This window comes from Meles meles, chromosome Y, assembly GCF_922984935.1.
Source record: "Meles meles chromosome Y, mMelMel3.1 paternal haplotype, whole genome shotgun sequence".
Taxonomy (NCBI): domain Eukaryota; kingdom Metazoa; phylum Chordata; class Mammalia; order Carnivora; family Mustelidae; genus Meles; species Meles meles.
The window spans coordinates 21,142,349-21,162,277 of NC_060088.1; positions in this window are offsets into that span (position 1 = coordinate 21,142,349).

Genomic DNA, 19,929 nt, shown 5'->3' on the forward strand with positions numbered 1-19,929 from the left:
TATCTTCAGGGCAGATAACAGAAGTCGCGCATCGAATACAGAGAAGAGAGAGACCTTTTGTAGATTCACGTTGTAATCCTGAGATTGGCCCGAAAGCCATTTCAAATGGCTTCCCATGGGGACTGGCTCTCTTCCAACATGCTCCCTGTTTGCTCCTGTGATCCCCACATAGATGAGTCCATCCTGATCCTAAGTGTAGGGTGTAGGGTCTGCCTTTCATGTTTGGTCAGCTGGGAAAATGGGGAGGCATTTATGGCACGATGTCTGGAGATGCAAGAAGAACTTGTGTCCTCACTGTTGTAGACGCCAGACAGGTCTTTGGTATGGTTGCGTGTGTTTACTCTGAGCTTTCCTCGGAGGGCGGGGGGCGCACTTCCTTGTCAGAAGCATCCTGATAGGGTGTGAGGATCATGAATAGGTCTATTGGCTGGAGTTCCCCGTGTGAGGCTGCTTTTGCTCCTGGGTCTTTTTGACCTTACGTGGGTAAGATCTAATTGTGGATGCTTGCCCTTCTCCGGAGTCCTGAGGGGTTGTGGTGACAGTCACGGCCAAAGACTAGAAATTCGGCCATGGAGAAAGTGACCCCAAATCGCTCCACACACTGTCTTGGGGAAATCCCCAGGCGGCTCTAGCGGTTTGGAGTGATTTGGATACTCCTGGCTGACCCAGGACTACTCCAGCCAGGTGAAGTGATGAGGAATGGTTTTGTGAGGAGTGGTTGCTAGGACCTCAGAGCTTTGTGACGTCACAGAAGCTGACTTCACTGAAGCAGCCACCCCATTCTCAAGACATATGAGTCCTATGGCTTTAATGAGAAAGATTTGGGAAGGAACAAGAAAGAGCCCTGTTAGCCTGATCATGAGCTCAGGGGGTCTTTTCTGTTTCTTTCCCACTTCCACTTTCTATACAAAGAGAAAAGAAAACGATGTTCTGTCTACCAATCTTTAGACCAAAATCTCTCCAGAGAGAGCAAGGGGTTCCTATTTCCACCGCAATTTGTAGAGATCTCAATGAACAGCGAGGCCTTCTGGATACCATTATCTCTCTGGGAGGTTCGATATCCTTGGGTGAGAGGGTCCATTCTTTGCTTCTGTTCCCTATGGTTTCTCAGGTGGAAGGTCTGCCTTTGGTGCTTGGTCAGCTTGGAAGTTGAAGAAACGACAAAGGGAAGGACTGTCACAATTCCAGGAAAATTGTAAGGGCAGGGATGGGTGTCCTTATCTGCTCCTGTCCTGAATCACCAGTCCTATGGGATGAAGGCTCTGTCTACCTGACATTACCTTAAGGTCCGTTGCAAGGGCTTCATGGGGAGTGAAATGTTGCATGATCCCTACTCCGAAAGAAAGTGCCCTGGTCAGCACTCCTTGTCATCAGTGGTTAATGCTACATGCCTTGGACATGGGGAGAGCCATGTTGAGCAACCCTCTTTATTCAGATGAAAAGGAAAGGCCAACATCGATGGCCTGCCATGCCCAATCTAGCATCACTGTGGAAGGAGCAGAGATACCCTATTAAGGCCTCATGAATAAAGATGATTATGAAGATGATGATAAAGTTGATGATTTCCAAATGAAAATGCAAGCAGACCAAGGGACATATCCTATGGGTTCACTCATATGTGGCCCAGGAGGAATACCATGGACATGAGTAGTAGTAAGGGAAAACGGAAGGAGAAGAAGTCAGACAGGGAGACGCACCAGAAGCGACTCGGGACTTTGGGGACCAAGCTTGGTTACAGGAGGTTAAGACATGCCATAAATAGGGAACTGGTTAATGGGTATGGAGGTGGTGTGGCATTATATGAGGATGAAATTGGTGGTATATGCCATTAAAGAATCAGGGAACACTATGACAAAAAACAGGATGGATGAAAGCCTGGCTTGCCGAAATTACGAAAAAATAGTGAATAGAAAGCAAAAAAAAAAAAAAAAAAGGCCGTTTCACATGGATATAAAGAAAGAAAGAGAAGAGAAATGAATTCTAGATTTATTATCTTACTGATTAAAATTGTATGCCATTGGTTTCCTAAGAGGTCCTTATGTGAATTGGGCCTTTTTTTTTTTTTTTCATTGTAAATTTGAGTCTTTCCTCTTCCTACATTTTGGGAATAGATGAGAAAAGCCGACTTACCATTTAATATATCGAATTGTGGACCAGGGTATTGATTTGAACCTGGATCTCTGTGCGTTGGGAGATGTTTGAGGAAAGCTTCAAAAGCCTCCAAAGCTGCTTCAAAAGTCTTTACCTGAGACGTCAGATATGGATGACTCATGATCTCGTCATGGTAGTCTGCAGGTGTCTTGGAATTTATCCTTTTCTCTAAGGTATTGGATTTGCTGGCATACTTGAGTGGAGGGGTCTTTAGGTAAGGTTGTTTAATTAATTCATTAATTCTTGATAGGTAAGGAGTTAACTTATACTGCTTGGATGGATTGATACTTTGGTTCTCTAAGTTTTTGTTTTTTTATGGTATTTTCTCTGAATTTTGCTTCCATGAGTGCTATTCCTCACTTGCTCCCTAACTTCTGTGGGACTCTTTAAGTATGTGTGTGTGTGTGTGTGTGTGTGTGTGTGTGTGTGTGTGTGTGTGTTTGTGTGTGTGTATGTTTCAGAAAAGTATAAAAATGGTATTATAAGAGATGTGAAGCTCCTCTATTCCAGAACACAATTCACCTTCACACACAGTGGAAACTCACGTTACACCCCATTCCGCCACAATTCCTGCAGGGAGTATCCCATGTGATCCACAATTTAGAGACGCAGATTCTGAAAAGCCTGATGGAACAAGCACCAAATTTGGTGTGCCTGGTTCTAGTCTCATTGCCTGTCCCTTTTTCTTGCTTCTTACCATGTTTCTTTACTTCCATGAGTGAGTGATATTGTATGGTAGTTGTCTTTCTGTGACTGACAGATATGACACAGCCGAATGCTCTCTCCCTTTCTGCCACATGTCACAAGGAGCAAGAATGCCTTCTTGCTTATGGCTCCATAAGAGTCCTCAGTGCATCTGGAAGACAGGGAGCCCATAGTAGTGTCTACGAGCTCAGGCCTGTCTTAGCCATCAGCACAACCAGAAGATGACCACATCCATGGAAACATGGCATAAATGGACCTGAAGGCTTGAAATCACACTCCACAGTGAAAGAGAGAAGAAGTCACAGTGAACATAGGAGAAGGGTGTAGACAGGGCTTATGGGAGAATTGGACGGATGGTGCTTCAGAGGGCAGGGAGCAATGGCCAAAACAAAGGCCCAGGGGAGAGGAGCACCCTTAGAACCCACAATTTGAATGTTGACACATAGCGGTTGGTGGAGAAAGGGAGAGGGTCTGAATGACACAAGTTCTTGCAACCAAAGGATATTGAGGGTCGGGGATTCCAGAAAAGCATGCTCTGCAGACATAGACTCCAGAGAACACTGTGTATCTCCTGGAGAGGACAACATCAAGCAACCAGGTGCAGACACCCTGGAAACCAAGATCAGAGACAAATCCAGATGACACCGTGGTAATAATATTATGCTTTGTGTGCATTGGTGATGGACAGTGTTGGTGGAGATGCCTCGATGGGCGCCAAAGATACTTGGGCTCTACCACCGCCAGCATCAAAACTGAGAAGTGGCCACAGGAAGGACGGTGAGGACATTAGCTGCACAATCTGCAATCACGGATTCCCAAACCTGGAACCCTGTTGGGACTGACTTCGTCAGGCCACGTTGCTTAGTACCAGGAGAACAGAAAATCCTGCAGGGGACTAAAAGAAAGCCCTGCCCACATCCTCTCACCTGGCCACAGAATTCAGCAGGCCTTATGTTTGGTCGCGTGGGTAGAAAGTCACGTTTCACAGGCACACGAGACCCACGAAGGTAACCTCACAGTATTTGGCCCAGACACCAAAGACTCTGAATGGAAGGCAACGTGAGCCTCTGCAGAGGACGAGCCCACAGGAGAGTAGACAGCCACAACACAACCCCAGAGGGCATGTCGACACCTGTCGAACTTGAGACTCTCTCAAGTCCCAGTCCTTGGGCACTCCATGAGCTCTTCTTCCTAAAGAAATTATCTTCAGGGTAGATAACAGAAGTCGCGCATCGAATACAGAGAAGAGAGAGACCTTTTGTAGATTCACGTTGTAATCCTGAGATTGGCCCGAAAGCCATTTCAAATGGCTTCCCATGGGGACTGGCTCTCTTCCAACATGCTCCCTGTTTGCTCCTGTGATCCCCACATAGATGAGTCCATCCTGATCCTAAGTGTAGGGTGTAGGGTCTGCCTTTCATGTTTGGTCAGCTGGGAAAATGGGGAGGCATTTATGGCACGATGTCTGGAGATGCAAGAAGAACTTGTGTCCTCACTGTTGTAGACGCCAGACAGGTCTTTGGTATGGTTGCGTGTGTTTACTCTGAGCTTTCCTCGGAGGGCGGGGGGCGCACTTCCTGGTCAGAAGCATCCTGATAGGGTGTGAGGATCATGAATAGGTCTATTGGCTGGAGTTCCCCGTGTGAGGCTGCTTTTGCTCCTGAGTCTTTTTGACCTTACGTGGGTAAGATCTAATTGTGGATGCTTGCCCTTCTCCGGAGTCCTGAGGGGTTGTGGTGACAGTCACGGCCAAAGACTAGAAATTCGGCCATGGAGAAAGTGACCCCAAATCGCTCCACACACTGTCTTGGGGAAATCCCCAGGCGGCTCTAGCGGTTTGGAGTGATTTGGATACTCCTGGCTGACCCAGGACTACTCCAGCCAGGTGAAGTGATGAGGAATGGTTTTGTGGGGAGTGGTTGCTAGGACCTCAGAGCTTTGTGACGTCACAGAAGCGGACTTCACTGAAGCAGCCACCCCATTCTCAAGACATATGAGTCCTATGGCTTTAATGAGAAAGACTTGGGAAGGAAGAAGAAAGAGCCCTGTTAGCCTGATCATGAGCTCAGGGGGTCTTTTCTGTTTCTTTCCCACTTCCACTTTCTATACAAAGAGAAAAGAAAACGATGTTCTGTCTACCAATCTTTAGACCAAAATCTCTCCAGAGAGAGCAAGGGGTTCCTATTTCCACCGCAATTTGTAGAGATCTCAATGAACAGCGAGGCCTTCTGGATACCATTATCTCTCTGGGAGGTTCGATATCCTTGGGTGAGAGGGTCCATTCTTTGCTTCTGTTCCCTATGGTTTCTCAGGTGGAAGGTCTGCCTTTGGTGCTTGGTCAGCTTGGAAGTTGAAGAAACGACAAAGGGAAGGACTGTCACAATTCCAGGAAAATTGTAAGGGCAGGGATGGGTGTCCTTATCTGCTCCTGTCCTGAATCACCAGTCCTATGGGATGAAGGCTCTGTCTACCTGACATTACCTTAAGGTCCGTTGCAAGGGCTTCATGGGGAGTGAAATGTTGCATGATCCCTACTCCGAAAGAAAGTGCCCTGGTCAGCACTCCTTGTCATCAGTGGTTAATGCTACATGCCTTGGACATGGGGAGAGCCATGTTGAGCAACCCTCTTTATTCAGATGAAAAGGAAAGGCCAACATCGATGGCCTGCCATGCCCAATCTAGCATCACTGTGGAAGGAGCAGAGATACCCTATTAAGGCCTCATGAATAAAGATGATTATGAAGATGATGATAAAGTTGATGATTTCCAAATGAAAATGCAAGCAGACCAAGGGACATATCCTATGGGTTCACTCATATGTGGCCCAGGAGGAATACCATGGACATGAGTAGTAGTAAGGGAAAATGGAAGGAGAAGAAGTCAGACAGGGAGACGCACCAGAAGCGACTCAGGACTTTGGGGACCAAGCTTGGTTACAGGAGGTTAAGACATGCCATAAATAGGGAACTGGTTAATGGGTATGGAGGTGGTGTGGCATTATATGAGGATGAAATTGGTGGTATATGCCATTAAAGAATCAGGGAACACTATGACAAAAAACAGGACGGATGAAAGCCTGGCTTGCCGAAATTACGAAAAAATAGTGAATAGAAAGCAAAAAAAAAAAAAAAAAAGGCCGTTTCACATGGATATGAAGAAAGAAAGAGAAGAGAAATGAATTCTAGTTTTATTATCTTACTGATTAAAATTGTATGCCATTGGTTTCCTATAAGGTCCTTATGTGAATTGGGCCTTTTTTTTTTTTTTTCATTGTAAATTCGAGTCTTTCCTCTTCCTGCATTTTGGGAATACATGAGAAAAGCCGACTTACCATTTAATATATCGAATTGTGGACCAGGGAATTGATTTGAACCTGGAATTCTGTGCGTTGGGAGATGTTTGAGGAAAGCTCAAAAGCCTCCAAAGCTGCTTCAAAAGTCTTTACCTGAGACGTCAGATATGGATGACTCATGATCTCGTCATGGTAGTCTGCAGGTGTCTTGGAATTTATCCTTTTCTGTAAGGTATTGGATTTGCTGGCATACTTGAGTGGAGGGGTCTTTAGGTAAGGTTGTTTAATTAATTCATTAATTCTTGATAGGTAAGGAGTTAACTTATACTGCTTGGATGGATTGATACTTTGGTTCTCTAAGTTTTTGTTTTTTTATGGTATTTTCTCTGAATTTTGCTTCCATGAGTGCTATTCCTCACTTGCTCCCTAACTTCTGTGGGACTCTTTAAGTATGTGTGTGTGTGTGTGTGTGTGTGTGTGTGTGTGTGTGTGTGTATGTTTCAGAAAAGTATAAAAATGGTATTATAAGAGATGTGAAGCTCCTCTATTCCAGAACACAATTCACCTTCACACACAGTGGAAACTCACGTTACACCCCATTCCGCCACAATTCCTGCAGGGAGTATCCCATGTGATCCACAATTTAGAGACGCAGATTCTGAAAAGCCTGATGGAACAAGCACCAAATTTGGTGTGCCTGGTTCTAGTCTCATTGCCTGTCCCTTTTTCTTGCTTCTTACCATGTTTCTTTACTTCCATGAGTGAGTGATATTGTATGGTAGTTGTCTTTCTGTGACTGACAGATATGACACAGCCGAATGCTCTCTCCCTTTCTGCCACATGTCACAAGGAGCAAGAATGCCTTCTTGCTTATGGCTCCATAAGAGTCCTCAGTGCATCTGGAAGACAGGGAGCCCATAGTAGTGTCTACGAGCTCAGGCCTGTCTTAGCCATCAGCACAACCAGAAGATGACCACATCCATGGAAACATGGCATAAATGGACCTGAAGGCTTGAAATCACACTCCACAGTGAAAGAGAGAAGAAGTCACAGTGAACATAAGAGAAGGGTGTAGACAGGGCTTATGGGAGAATTGGACGGATGGTGCTTCAGAGGGCAGGGAGCAATGGCCAAAACAAAGGCCCAGGGGAGAGGAGCACCCTTAGAACCCACAATTTGAATGTTGACACATAGCGGTTGGTGGAGAAAGGGAGAGGGTCTGAATGACACAAGTTCTTGCAACCAAAGGATATTGAGGGTCGGGGATTCCAGAAAAGCATGCTCTGCAGACATAGACTCCAGAGAACACTGTGTATCTCCTGGAGAGGACAACATCAAGCAACCAGGTGCAGACACCCTGGAAACCAAGATCAGAGACAAATCCAGATGACACCGTGGTAATAATATTATGCTTTGTGTGCATTGGTGATGGACAGTGTTGGTGGAGATGCCTCGATGGGCGCCAAAGATACTTGGGCTCTACCACCGCCAGCATCAAAACTGAGAAGTGGCCACAGGAAGGACGGTGAGGACATTAGCTGCACAATCTGCAATCACGGATTCCCAAACCTGGAACCCTGTGGGGACTGACTTCGTCAGGCCACGTTGCTTAGTACCAGGAGAACAGAAAATCCTGCAGGGGACTAAAAGAAAGCCCTGCCCACATCCTCTCACCTGGCCACAGAATTCAGCAGGCCTTATGTTTGGTCGCGTGGGTAGAAAGTCACGTTTCACAGGCACACGAGACCCACGAAGGTAACCTCACAGTATTTGGCCCAGACACCAAAGACTCTGAATGGAAGGCAACGTGAGCCTCTGCAGAGAACGAGCCCACAGGAGAGTAGACAGCCACAACACAACCCCAGAGGGCATGTCGACACCTGTCGAACTTGAGACTCTCTCAAGTCCCAGTCCTTGAGCACTCCATGAGCTCTTCTTCCTAAAGAAATTATCTTCAGGGTAGATAACAGAAGTCGCGCATCGAATACAGAGAAGAGAGAGACCTTTTGTAGATTCACGTTGTAATCCTGAGATTGGCCCGAAAGCCATTTCAAATGGCTTCCCATGGGGACTGGCTCTCTTCCAACATGCTCCCTGTTTGCTCCTGTGATCCTCACATAGATGAGTCCATCCTGATCCTAAGTGTAGGGTGTAGGGTCTGCCTTTCATGTTTGGTCAGCTGGGAAAATGGGGAGGCATTTATGGCACGATTTCTGGAGATGCAAGAAGAACTTGTGTCCTCACTGTTGTAGATGCCAGACAGGTCTTTGGTATGGTTGCGTGTGTTTACTCTGAGCTTTCCTCGGAGGGCGGGGGGAGCACTTCCTGGTCAGAAGCATCCTGATAGGGTGTGAGGATCATGAATAGGTCTATTGGCTGGAGTTCCCCGTGTGAGGCTGCTTTTGCTCCTGAGTCTTTTTGACCTTACGTGGGTAAGATCTAATTGTGGATGCTTGCCCTTCTCCGGAGTCCTGAGGGGTTGTGGTGACAGTCACGGCCAAAGACTAGAAATTCGGCCATGGAGAAAGTGACCCCAAATCGCTCCACACACTGTCTTGGGGAAATCCCCAGGCGGCTCTAGCGGTTTGGAGTGATTTGGATACTCCTGGCTGACCCAGGACTACTCCAGCCAGGTGAAGTGATGAGGAATGGTTTTGTGAGGAGTGGTTGCTAGGACCTCAGAGCTTTGTGACGTCACAGAAGCGGACTTCACTGAAGCAGCCACCCCATTCTCAAGACATATGAGTCCTATGGCTTTAATGAGAAAGATTTGGGAAGGAAGAAGAAAGAGCCCTGTTAGCCTGATCATGAGCTCAGGGGGTCTTTTCTGTTTCTTTCCCACTTCCACTTTCTATACAAAGAGAAAAGAAAACGATGTTCTGTCTACCAATCTTTAGACCAAAATCTCTCCAGAGAGAGCAAGGGGTTCCTATTTCCACCGCAATTTGTAGAGATCTCAATGAACAGCGAGGCCTTCTGGATACCATTATCTCTCTGGGAGGTTCGATATCCTTGGGTGAGAGGGTCCATTCTTTGCTTCTGTGCCCTATGGTTTCTCAGGTGGAAGGTCTGCCTTTGGTGCTTGGTCAGCTTGGAAGTTGAAGAAACGACAAAGGGAAGGACTGTCACAATTCCAGGAAAATTGTAAGGGCAGGGATGGGTGTCCTTATCTGCTCCTGTCCTGAATCACCAGTCCTATGGGATGAAGGCTCTGTCTACCTGACATTACCTTAAGGTCCGTTGCAAGGGCTTCATGGGGAGTGAAATGTTGCATGATCCCTACTCCGAAAGAAAGTGCCCTGGTCAGCACTCCTTGTCATCAGTGGTTAATGCTACATGCCTTGGACATGGGGAGAGCCATGTTGAGCAACCCTCTTTATTCAGATGAAAAGGAAAGGCCAACATCGATGGCCTGCCATGCCCAATCTAGCATCACTGTGGAAGGAGCAGAGATACCCTATTAAGGCCTCATGAATAAAGATGATTATGAAGATGATGATAAAGTTGATGATTTCCAAATGAAAATGCAAGCAGACCAAGGGACATATCCTATGGGTTCACTCATATGTGGCCCAGGAGGAATACCATGGACATGAGTAGTAGTAAGGGAAAACGGAAGGAGAAGAAGTCAGACAGGGAGACGCACCAGAAGCGACTCAGGACTTTGGGGACCAAGCTTGGTTACAGGAGGTTAAGACATGCCATAAATAGGGAACTGGTTAATGGGTATGGAGGTGGTGTGGCATTATATGAGGATGAAATTGGTGGTATATGCCATTAAAGAATCAGGGAACACTATGACAAAAAACAGGACGGATGAAAGCCTGGCTTGCCGAAATTACGAAAAAATAGTGAATAGAAAGCAAAAAAAAAAAAAAAAAAGGCCGTTTCACATGGATATGAAGAAAGAAAGAGAAGAGAAATGAATTCTAGTTTTATTATCTTACTGATTAAAATTGTATGCCATTGGTTTCCTATAAGGTCCTTATGTGAATTGGGCCTTTTTTTTTTTTTTTTTTTCATTGTAAATTTGAGTCTTTCCTCTTCCTACATTGTGGGAATAGATGAGAAAAGCCGACTTACCATTTAATATATCGAATTGTGGACCAGGGAATTGATTTGAACCTGGAACTCTGTGCGTTGGGAGATGTTTGAGGAAAGCTTCAAAAGCCTCCAAAGCTGCTTCAAAAGTCTTTACCTGAGACGTCAGATATGGATGACTCATGATCTCGTCATGGTAGTCTGCAGGTGTCTTGGAATTTATCCTTTTCTGTAAGGTATTGGATTTGCTGGCATACTTGAGTGGAGGGGTCTTTAGGTAAGGTTGTTTAATTAATTCATTAATTCTTGATAGGTAAGGAGTTAACTTATACTGCTTGGATGGATTGATACTTTGGTTCTCTAAGTTTTTGTTTTTTTATGGTATTTTCTCTGAATTTTGCTTCCATGAGTGCTATTCCTCACTTGCTCCCTAACTTCTGTGGGACTCTTTAAGTATGTGTGTGTGTGTGTGTGTGTGTGTGTGTGTATGTTTCAGAAAAGTATAAAAATGGTATTATAAGAGATGTGAAGCTCCTCTATTCCAGAACACAATTCACCTTCACACACAGTGGAAACTCACGTTACACCCCATTCCGCCACAATTCCTGCAGGGAGTATCCCATGTGATCCACAATTTAGAGACGCAGATTCTGAAAAGCCTGATGGAACAAGCACCAAATTTGGTGTGCCTGGTTCTAGTCTCATTGCCTGTCCCTTTTTCTTGCTTCTTACCATGTTTCTTTACTTCCATGAGTGAGTGATATTGTATGGTAGTTGTCTTTCTGTGACTGACAGATATGACACAGCCGAATGCTCTCTCCCTTTCTGCCACATGTCACAAGGAGCAAGAATGCCTTCTTGCTTATGGCTCCATAAGAGTCCTCAGTGCATCTGGAAGACAGGGAGCCCATAGTAGTGTCTACGAGCTCAGGCCTGTCTTAGCCATCAGCACAACCAGAAGATGACCACATCCATGGAAACATGGCATAAATGGACCTGAAGGCTTGAAATCACACTCCACAGTGAAAGAGAGAAGAAGTCACAGTGAACATAAGAGAAGGGTGTAGACAGGGCTTATGGGAGAATTGGACGGATGGTGCTTCAGAGGGCAGGGAGCAATGGCCAAAACAAAGGCCCAGGGGAGAGGAGCACCCTTAGAACCCACAATTTGAATGTTGACACATAGCGGTTGGTGGAGAAAGGGAGAGGGTCTGAATGACACAAGTTCTTGCAACCAAAGGATATTGAGGGTCGGGGATTCCAGAAAAGCATGCTCTGCAGACATAGACTCCAGAGAACACTGTGTATCTCCTGGAGAGGACAACATCAAGCAACCAGGTGCAGACACCCTGGAAACCAAGATCAGAGACAAATCCAGATGACACCGTGGTAATAATATTATGCTTTGTGTGCATTGGTGATGGACAGTGTTGGTGGAGATGCCTCGATGGGCGCCAAAGATACTTGGGCTCTACCACCGCCAGCATCAAAACTGAGAAGTGGCCACAGGAAGGACGGTGAGGACATTAGCTGCACAATCTGCAATCACGGATTCCCAAACCTGGAACCCTGTGGGGACTGACTTCGTCAGGCCACGTTGCTTAGTACCAGGAGAACAGAAAATCCTGCAGGGGACTAAAAGAAAGCCCTGCCCACATCCTCTCACCTGGCCACAGAATTCAGCAGGCCTTATGTTTGGTCGCGTGGGTAGAAAGTCACGTTTCACAGGCACACGAGACCCACGAAGGTAACCTCACAGTATTTGGCCCAGACACCAAAGACTCTGAATGGAAGGCAACGTGAGCCTCTGCAGAGGACGAGCCCACAGGAGAGTAGACAGCCACAACACAACCCCAGAGGGCATGGCGACACCTGTCGAACTTGAGACTCTCTCAAGTCCCAGTCCTTGGGCACTCCATGAGCTCTTCTTCCTAAAGAAATTATCTTCAGGGTAGATAAAAGAAGTCGCGCATCGAATACAGAGAAGAGAGAGACCTTTTGTAGATTCACGTTGTAATCCTGAGATTGGCCCGAAAGCCATTTCAAATGGCTTCCCATGGGGACTGGCTCTCTTCCAACATGCTCCCTGTTTGCTCCTGTGATCCCCACATAGATGAGTCCATCCTGATCCTAAGTGTAGGGTGTAGGGTCTGCCTTTCATGTTTGGTCAGCTGGGAAAATGGGGAGGCATTTATGGCACGATGTCTGGAGATGCAAGAAGAACTTGTGTCCTCACTGTTGTAGACGCCAGACAGGTCTTTGGTATGGTTGCGTGTGTTTACTCTGAGCTTTCCTCGGAGGGCGGGGGGCGCACTTCCTGGTCAGAAGCATCCTGATAGTGTGTGAGGATCATGAATAGGTCTATTGGCTGGAGTTCCCCGTGTGAGGCTGCTTTTGCTCCTGGGTCTTTTTGACCTTACGTGGGTAAGATCTAATTGTGGATGCTTGCCCTTCTCCGGAGTCCTGAGGGGTTGTGGTGACAGTCACGGCCAAAGACTAGAAATTCGGCCATGGAGAAAGTGACCCCAAATCGCTCCACACACTGTCATGGGGAAATCCCCAGGCGGCTCTAGCGGTTTGGAGTGATTTGGATACTCCTGGCTGACCCAGGACTACTCCAGCCAGGTGAAGTGATGAGGAATGGTTTTGTGAGGAGTGGTTGCTAGGACCTCAGAGCTTTGTGACGTCACAGAAGCGGACTTCACTGAAGCAGCCACCCCATTCTCAAGACATATGAGTCCTATGGCTTTAATGAGAAAGACTTGGGAAGGAAGAAGAAAGAGCCCTGTTAGCCTGATCATGAGCTCAGGGGGTCTTTTCTGTTTCTTTCCCACTTCCACTTTCTATACAAAGAGAAAAGAAAACGATGTTCTGTCTACCAATCTTTAGACCAAAATCTCTCCAGAGAGAGCAAGGGGTTCCTATTTCCACCGCAATTTGTAGAGATCTCAATGAACAGCGAGGCCTTCTGGATACCATTATCTCTCTGGGAGGTTCGATATCCTTGGGTGAGAGGGTCCATTCTTTGCTTCTGTGCCCTATGGTTTCTCAGGTGGAAGGTCTGCCTTTGGTGCTTGGTCAGCTTGGAAGTTGAAGAAACGACAAAGGGAAGGACTGTCACAATTCCAGGAAAATTGTAAGGGCAGGGATGGGTGTCCTTATCTGCTCCTGTCCTGAATCACCAGTCCTATGGGATGAAGGCTCTGTCTACCTGACATTACCTTAAGGTCCGTTGCAAGGGCTTCATGGGGAGTGAAATGTTGCATGATCCCTACTCCGAAAGAAAGTGCCCTGGTCAGCACTCCTTGTCATCAGTGGTTAATGCTACATGCCTTGGACATGGGGAGAGCCATGTTGAGCAACCCTCTTTATTCAGATGAAAAGGAAAGGCCAACATCGATGGCCTGCCATGCCCAATCTAGCATCACTGTGGAAGGAGCAGAGATACCCTATTAAGGCCTCATGAATAAAGATGATTATGAAGATGATGATAAAGTTGATGATTTCCAAATGAAAATGCAAGCAGACCAAGGGATATATCCTATGGGTTCACTCATATGTGGCCCAGGAGGAATACCATGGACATGAGTAGTAGTAAGGGAAAACGGAAGGAGAAGAAGTCAGACAGGGAGACGCACCAGAAGCGACTCGGGACTTTGGGGACCAAGCTTGGTTACAGGAGGTTAAGACATGCCATAAATAGGGAACTGGTTAATGGGTATGGAGGTGGTGTGGCATTATATGAGGATGAAATTGGTGGTATATGCCATTAAAGAATCAGGGAACACTATGACAAAAAACAGGACGGATGAAAGCCTGGCTTGCCGAAATTACGAAAAAATAGTGAATAGAAAGCAAAAAAAAAAAAAAAAAAGGCCGTTTCACATGGATATGAAGAAAGAAAGAGAAGAGAAATGAATTCTAGTTTTATTATCTTACTGATTAAAATTGTATGCCATTGGTTTCCTATAAGGTCCTTATGTGAATTGGGCCTTTTTTTTTTTTTTTTTTTCATTGTAAATTCGAGTCTTTCCTCTTCCTACATTTTGGGAATAGATGAGAAAAGCCGACTTACCATTTAATATATCGAATTGTGGACCAGGGAATTGATTTGAACCTGGATCTCTGTGCGTTGGGAGATGTTTGAGGAAAGCTTCAAAAGCCTCCAAAGCTGCTTCAAAAGTCTTTACCTGAGACGTCAGATATGGATGACTCATGATCTCGTCATGGTAGTCTGCAGGTGTCTTGGAATTTATCCTTTTCTCTAAGGGATTGGATTTGCTGGCATACTTGAGTGGAGGGGTCTTTAGGTAAGGTTGTTTAATTAATTCATTAATTCTTGATACGTAAGGAGTTAACTTATACTGCTTGGATGGATTGATACTTTGGTTCTCTAAGTTTTTGTTTTTTTATGGTATTTTCTCTGAATTTTGCTTCCATGAGTGCTATTCCTCACTTGCTCCCTAACTTCTGTGGGACTCTTTAAGTATGTGTGTGTGTGTGTGTGTGTGTGTGTGTGTGTGTGTGTGTGTGTGTATGTTTCAGAAAAGTATAAAAATGGTATTATAAGAGATGTGAAGCTCCTCTATTCCAGAACACAATTCACCTTCACACACAGTGGAAACTCACGTTACACCCCATTCCGCCACAATTCCTGCAGGGAGTATCCCATGTGATCCACAATTTAGAGACGCAGATTCTGAAAAGCCTGATGGAACAAGCACCAAATTTGGTGTGCCTGGTTCTAGTCTCATTGCCTGTCCCTTTTTCTTGCTTCTTACCATGTTTCTTTACTTCCATGAGTGAGTGATATTGTATGGTAGTTGTCTTTCTGTGACTGACAGATATGACACAGCCGAATGCTCTCTCCCTTTCTGCCACATGTCACAAGGAGCAAGAATGCCTTCTTGCTTATGGCTCCATAAGAGTCCTCAGTGCATCTGGAAGACAGGGAGCCCATAGTAGTGTCTACGAGCTCAGGCCTGTCTTAGCCATCAGCACAACCAGAAGATGACCACATCCATGGAAACATGGCATAAATGGACCTGAAGGCTTGAAATCACACTCCACAGTGAAAGAGAGAAGAAGTCACAGTGAACATAGGAGAAGGGTGTAGACAGGGCTTATGGGAGAATTGGACGGATGGTGCTTCAGAGGGCAGGGAGCAATGGCCAAAACAAAGGCCCAGGGGAGAGGAGCACCCTTAGAACCCACAATTTGAATGTTGACACATAGCGGTTGGTGGAGAAAGGGAGAGGGTCTGAATGACACAAGTTCTTGCAACCAAAGGATATTGAGGGTCGGGGATTCCAGAAAAGCATGCTCTGCAGACATAGACTCCAGAGAACACTGTGTATCTCCTGGAGAGGACAACATCAAGCAACCAGGTGCAGACACCCTGGAAACCAAGATCAGAGACAAATCCAGATGACACCGTGGTAATAATATTATGCTTTGTGTGCATTGGTGATGGACAGTGTTGGTGGAGATGCCTCGATGGGCGCCAAAGATACTTGGGCTCTACCACCGCCAGCATCAAAACTGAGAAGTGGCCACAGGAAGGACGGTGAGGACATTAGCTGCACAATCTGCAATCACGGATTCCCAAACCTGGAACCCTGTGGGGACTGACTTCGTCAGGCCACGTTGCTTAGTACCAGGAGAACAGAAAATCCTGCAGGGGACTAAAAGAAAGCCCTGCCCACATCCTCTCACCTGGCCACAGAATTCAGCAGGCCTTATGTTTGGTCGCGTGGGTAGAAAGTCACGTTTCACAGGCACACGAGACCCACGAAGGTAACCTCACAGTATTTGGCCCAGACACCAAAGACTCTGAATGGAAGGCAACGTGAGCCTCTGCAGAGGACGAGCCCACAGGAGAGTAGACAGCCACAACACAACCCCAGAGGGCATGTCGACACCTGTCGAACTTGAGACTCTCTCAAGTCCCAGTCCTTGGGCACTCCATGAGCTCTTCTTCCTAAAGAAATTATCTTCAGGGTAGATAACAGAAGTCGCGCATCGAATACAGAGAAGAGAGAGACCTTTTGTAGATTCACGTTGTAATCCTGAGATTGGCCCGAAAGCCATTTCAAATGGCTTCCCATGGGGACTGGCTCTCTTCCAACATGCTCCCTGTTTGCTCCTGTGATCCCCACATAGATGAGTCCATCCTGATCCTAAGTGTAGGGTGTAGGGTCTGCCTTTCATGTTTGGTCAGCTGGGAAAATGGGGAGGCATTTATGGCACGATGTCTGGAGATGCAAGAAGAACTTGTGTCCTCACTGTTGTAGACGCCAGACAGGTCTTTGGTATGGTTGCGTGTGTTTACTCTGAGCTTTCCTCGGAGGGCGGGGGGCGCACTTCCTGGTCAGAAGCATCCTGATAGGGTGTGAGGATCATGAATAGGTCTATTGGCTGGAGTTCCCCGTGTGAGGCTGCTTTTGCTCCTGAGTCTTTTTGACCTTACGTGGGTAAGATCTAATTGTGGACGCTTGCCCTTCTCCGGAGTCCTGAGGGGTTGTGGTGACAGTCACGGCCAAAGACTAGAAATTCGGCCATGGATAAAGTGACCCCAAATCGCTCCACACACTGTCTTGGGGAAATCCCCAGGCGACTCTAGCGGTTTGGAGTGATTTGGATACTCCTGGCTGACCCAGGACTACTCCAGCCAGGTGAAGTGATGAGGAATGGTTTTGTGAGGAGTGGTTGCTAGGACCTCAGAGCTTTGTGACGTCACAGAAGCTGACTTCACTGAAGCAGCCACCCCATTCTCAAGACATATGAGTCCTATGGCTTTAATGAGAAAGACTTGGGAAGGAAGAAGAAAGAGCCCTGTTAGCCTGATCATGAGCTCAGGGGGTCTTTTCTGTTTCTTTCCCACTTCCACTTTCTATACAAAGAGAAAAGAAAACGATGTTCTGTCTACCAATCTTTAGACCAAAATCTCTCCAGAGAGAGCAAGGGGTTCCTATTTCCACCGCAATTTGTAGAGATCTCAATGAACAGCGAGGCCTTCTGGATACCATTATCTCTCTGGGAGGTTCGATATCCTTGGGTGAGAGGGTCCATTCTTTGCTTCTGTGCCCTATGGTTTCTCAGGTGGAAGGTCTGCCTTTGGTGCTTGGTCAGCTTGGAAGTTGAAGAAACGACAAAGGGAAGGACTGTCACAATTCCAGGAAAATTGTAAGGGCAGGGATGGGTGTCCTTATCTGCTCCTGTCCTGAATCACCAGTCCTATGGGATGAAGGCTCTGTCTACCTGACATTACCTTAAGGTCCGTTGCAAGGGCTTCATGGGGAGTGAAATGTTGCATGATCCCTACTCCGAAAGAAAGTGCCCTGGTCAGCACTCCTTGTCATCAGTGGTTAATGCTACATGCCTTGGACATGGGGAGAGCCATGTTGAGCAACCCTCTTTATTCAGATGAAAAGGAAAGGCCAACATCGATGGCCTGCCATGCCCAATCTAGCATCACTGTGGAAGGAGCAGAGATACCCTATTAAGGCCTCATGAATAAAGATGATTATGAAGATGATGATAAAGTTGATGATTTCCAAATGAAAATGCAAGCAGACCAAGGGACATATCCTATGGGTTCACTCATATGTGGCCCAGGAGGAATACCATGGACATGAGTAGTAGTAAGGGAAAACGGAAGGAGAAGAAGTCAGACAGGGAGACGCACCAGAAGCGACTCGGGACTTTGGGGACCAAGCTTGGTTACAGGAGGTTAAGACATGCCATAAATAGGGAACTGGTTAATGGGTATGGAGGTGGTGTGGCATTATATGAGGATGAAATTGGTGGTATATGCCATTAAAGAATCAGGGAACACTATGACAAAAAACAGGACGGATGAAAGCCTGGCTTGCCGAAATTACGAAAAAATAGTGAATAGAAAGCAAAAAAAAAAAGGCCGTTTCACATGGATATGAAGAAAGAAAGAGAAGAGAAATGAATTCTAGTTTTATTATCTTACTGATTAAAATTGTATGCCATTGGTTTCCTATAAGGTCCTTATGTGAATTAGGCCTTTTTTTTTTTTTTTTTTTCATTGTAAATTCGAGTCTTCCCTCTTCCTACATTTTGGGAATAGATGAGAAAAGCCGTCTTACCATTTAATATATCGAATTGTGGACCAGGGAATTGATTTGAACCTGGATCTCTGTGCGTTGGGAGATGTTTGAGGAAAGCTTCAAAAGCCTCCAAAGCTGCTTCAAAAGTCTTTACCTGAGACGTCAGATATGGATGACTCATGATCTCGTCATGGTAGTCTGCAGGTGTCTTGGAATTTATCCTTTTCTCTAAGGGATTGGATTTGCTGGCATACTTGAGTGGAGGGGTCTTTAGGTAAGGTTGTTTAATTAATTCATTAATTCTTGATACGTAAGGAGTTAACTTATACTGCTTGGATGGTTTGATACTTTGGTTCTCTAAGTTTTTGTTTTTTTATTGTATTTTCTCTGAATTTTGCTTCCATGAGTGCTATTCCTCAATTGCTCCCTAACTTCTGTGGGACTCTTTAAGTATGTGTGTGTGTGTGTGTGTGTGTGTGTGTGTGTGTGTGTGTGTGTGTGTGTTTGTGTGTGTGTATGTTTCAGAAAAGTATAAAAATGGTATTATAAGAGATGTGAAGCTCCTCTATTCCAGAACACAATTCACCTTCACACACAGTGGAAACTCACGGTACACCCCATTCCGCCACAATTCCTGCAGGGAGTATCCCATGTGATCCACAATTTAGAGACGCAGATTCTGAAAAGCCTGATGGAACAAGCACCAAATTTGGTGTGCCTGGTTCTAGTCTCATTGCCTGTCCCTTTTTCTTGCTTCTTACCATGTTTCTTTACTTCCATGAGTGAGTGATATTGTATGGTAGTTGTCTTTCTGTGACTGACAGATATGACACAGCCGAATGCTCTCTCCCTTTCTGCCACATGTCACAAGGAGCAAGAATGCCTTCTTGCTTATGGCTCCATAAGAGTCCTCAGTGCATCTGGAAGACAGGGAGCCCATAGTATTGTCTACGAGCTCAGGCCTGTCTTAGCCATCAGCACAACCAGAAGATGACCACATCCATGGAAACATGGCATAAATGGACCTGAAGGCTTGAAATCACACTCCACAGTGAAAGAGAGAAGAAGTCACAGTGAACATAGGAGAAGGGTGTAGACAGGGCTTATGGGAGAATTGGACGGATGGTGCTTCAGAGGGCAGGGAGCAATGGCCAAAACAAAGGCCCAGGGGAGAGGAGCACCCTTAGAACCCACAATTTGAATGTTGACACATAGCGGTTGGTGGAGAAAGGGAGAGGGTCTGAATGACACAAGTTCTTGCAACCAAAGGATATTGAGGGTCGGGGATTCCAGAAAAGCATGCTCTGCAGACATAGACTCCAGAGAACACTGTGTATCTCCTGGAGAGGACAACATCAAGCAACCAGGTGCAGACACCCTGGAAACCAAGATCAGAGACAAATCCAGATGACACCGTGGTAATAATATTATGCTTTGTGTGCATTGGTGATGGACAGTGTTGGTGGAGATGCCTCGATGGGCGCCAAAGATACTTGGGCTCTACCACCGCCAGCATCAAAACTGAGAAGTGGCCACAGGAAGGACGGTGAGGACATTAGCTGCACAATCTTCAATCACGGATTCCCAAACCTGGAACCCTGTGGGGACTGACTTCGTCAGGCCACGTTGCTTAGTACCAGGAGAACAGAAAATCCTGCAGGG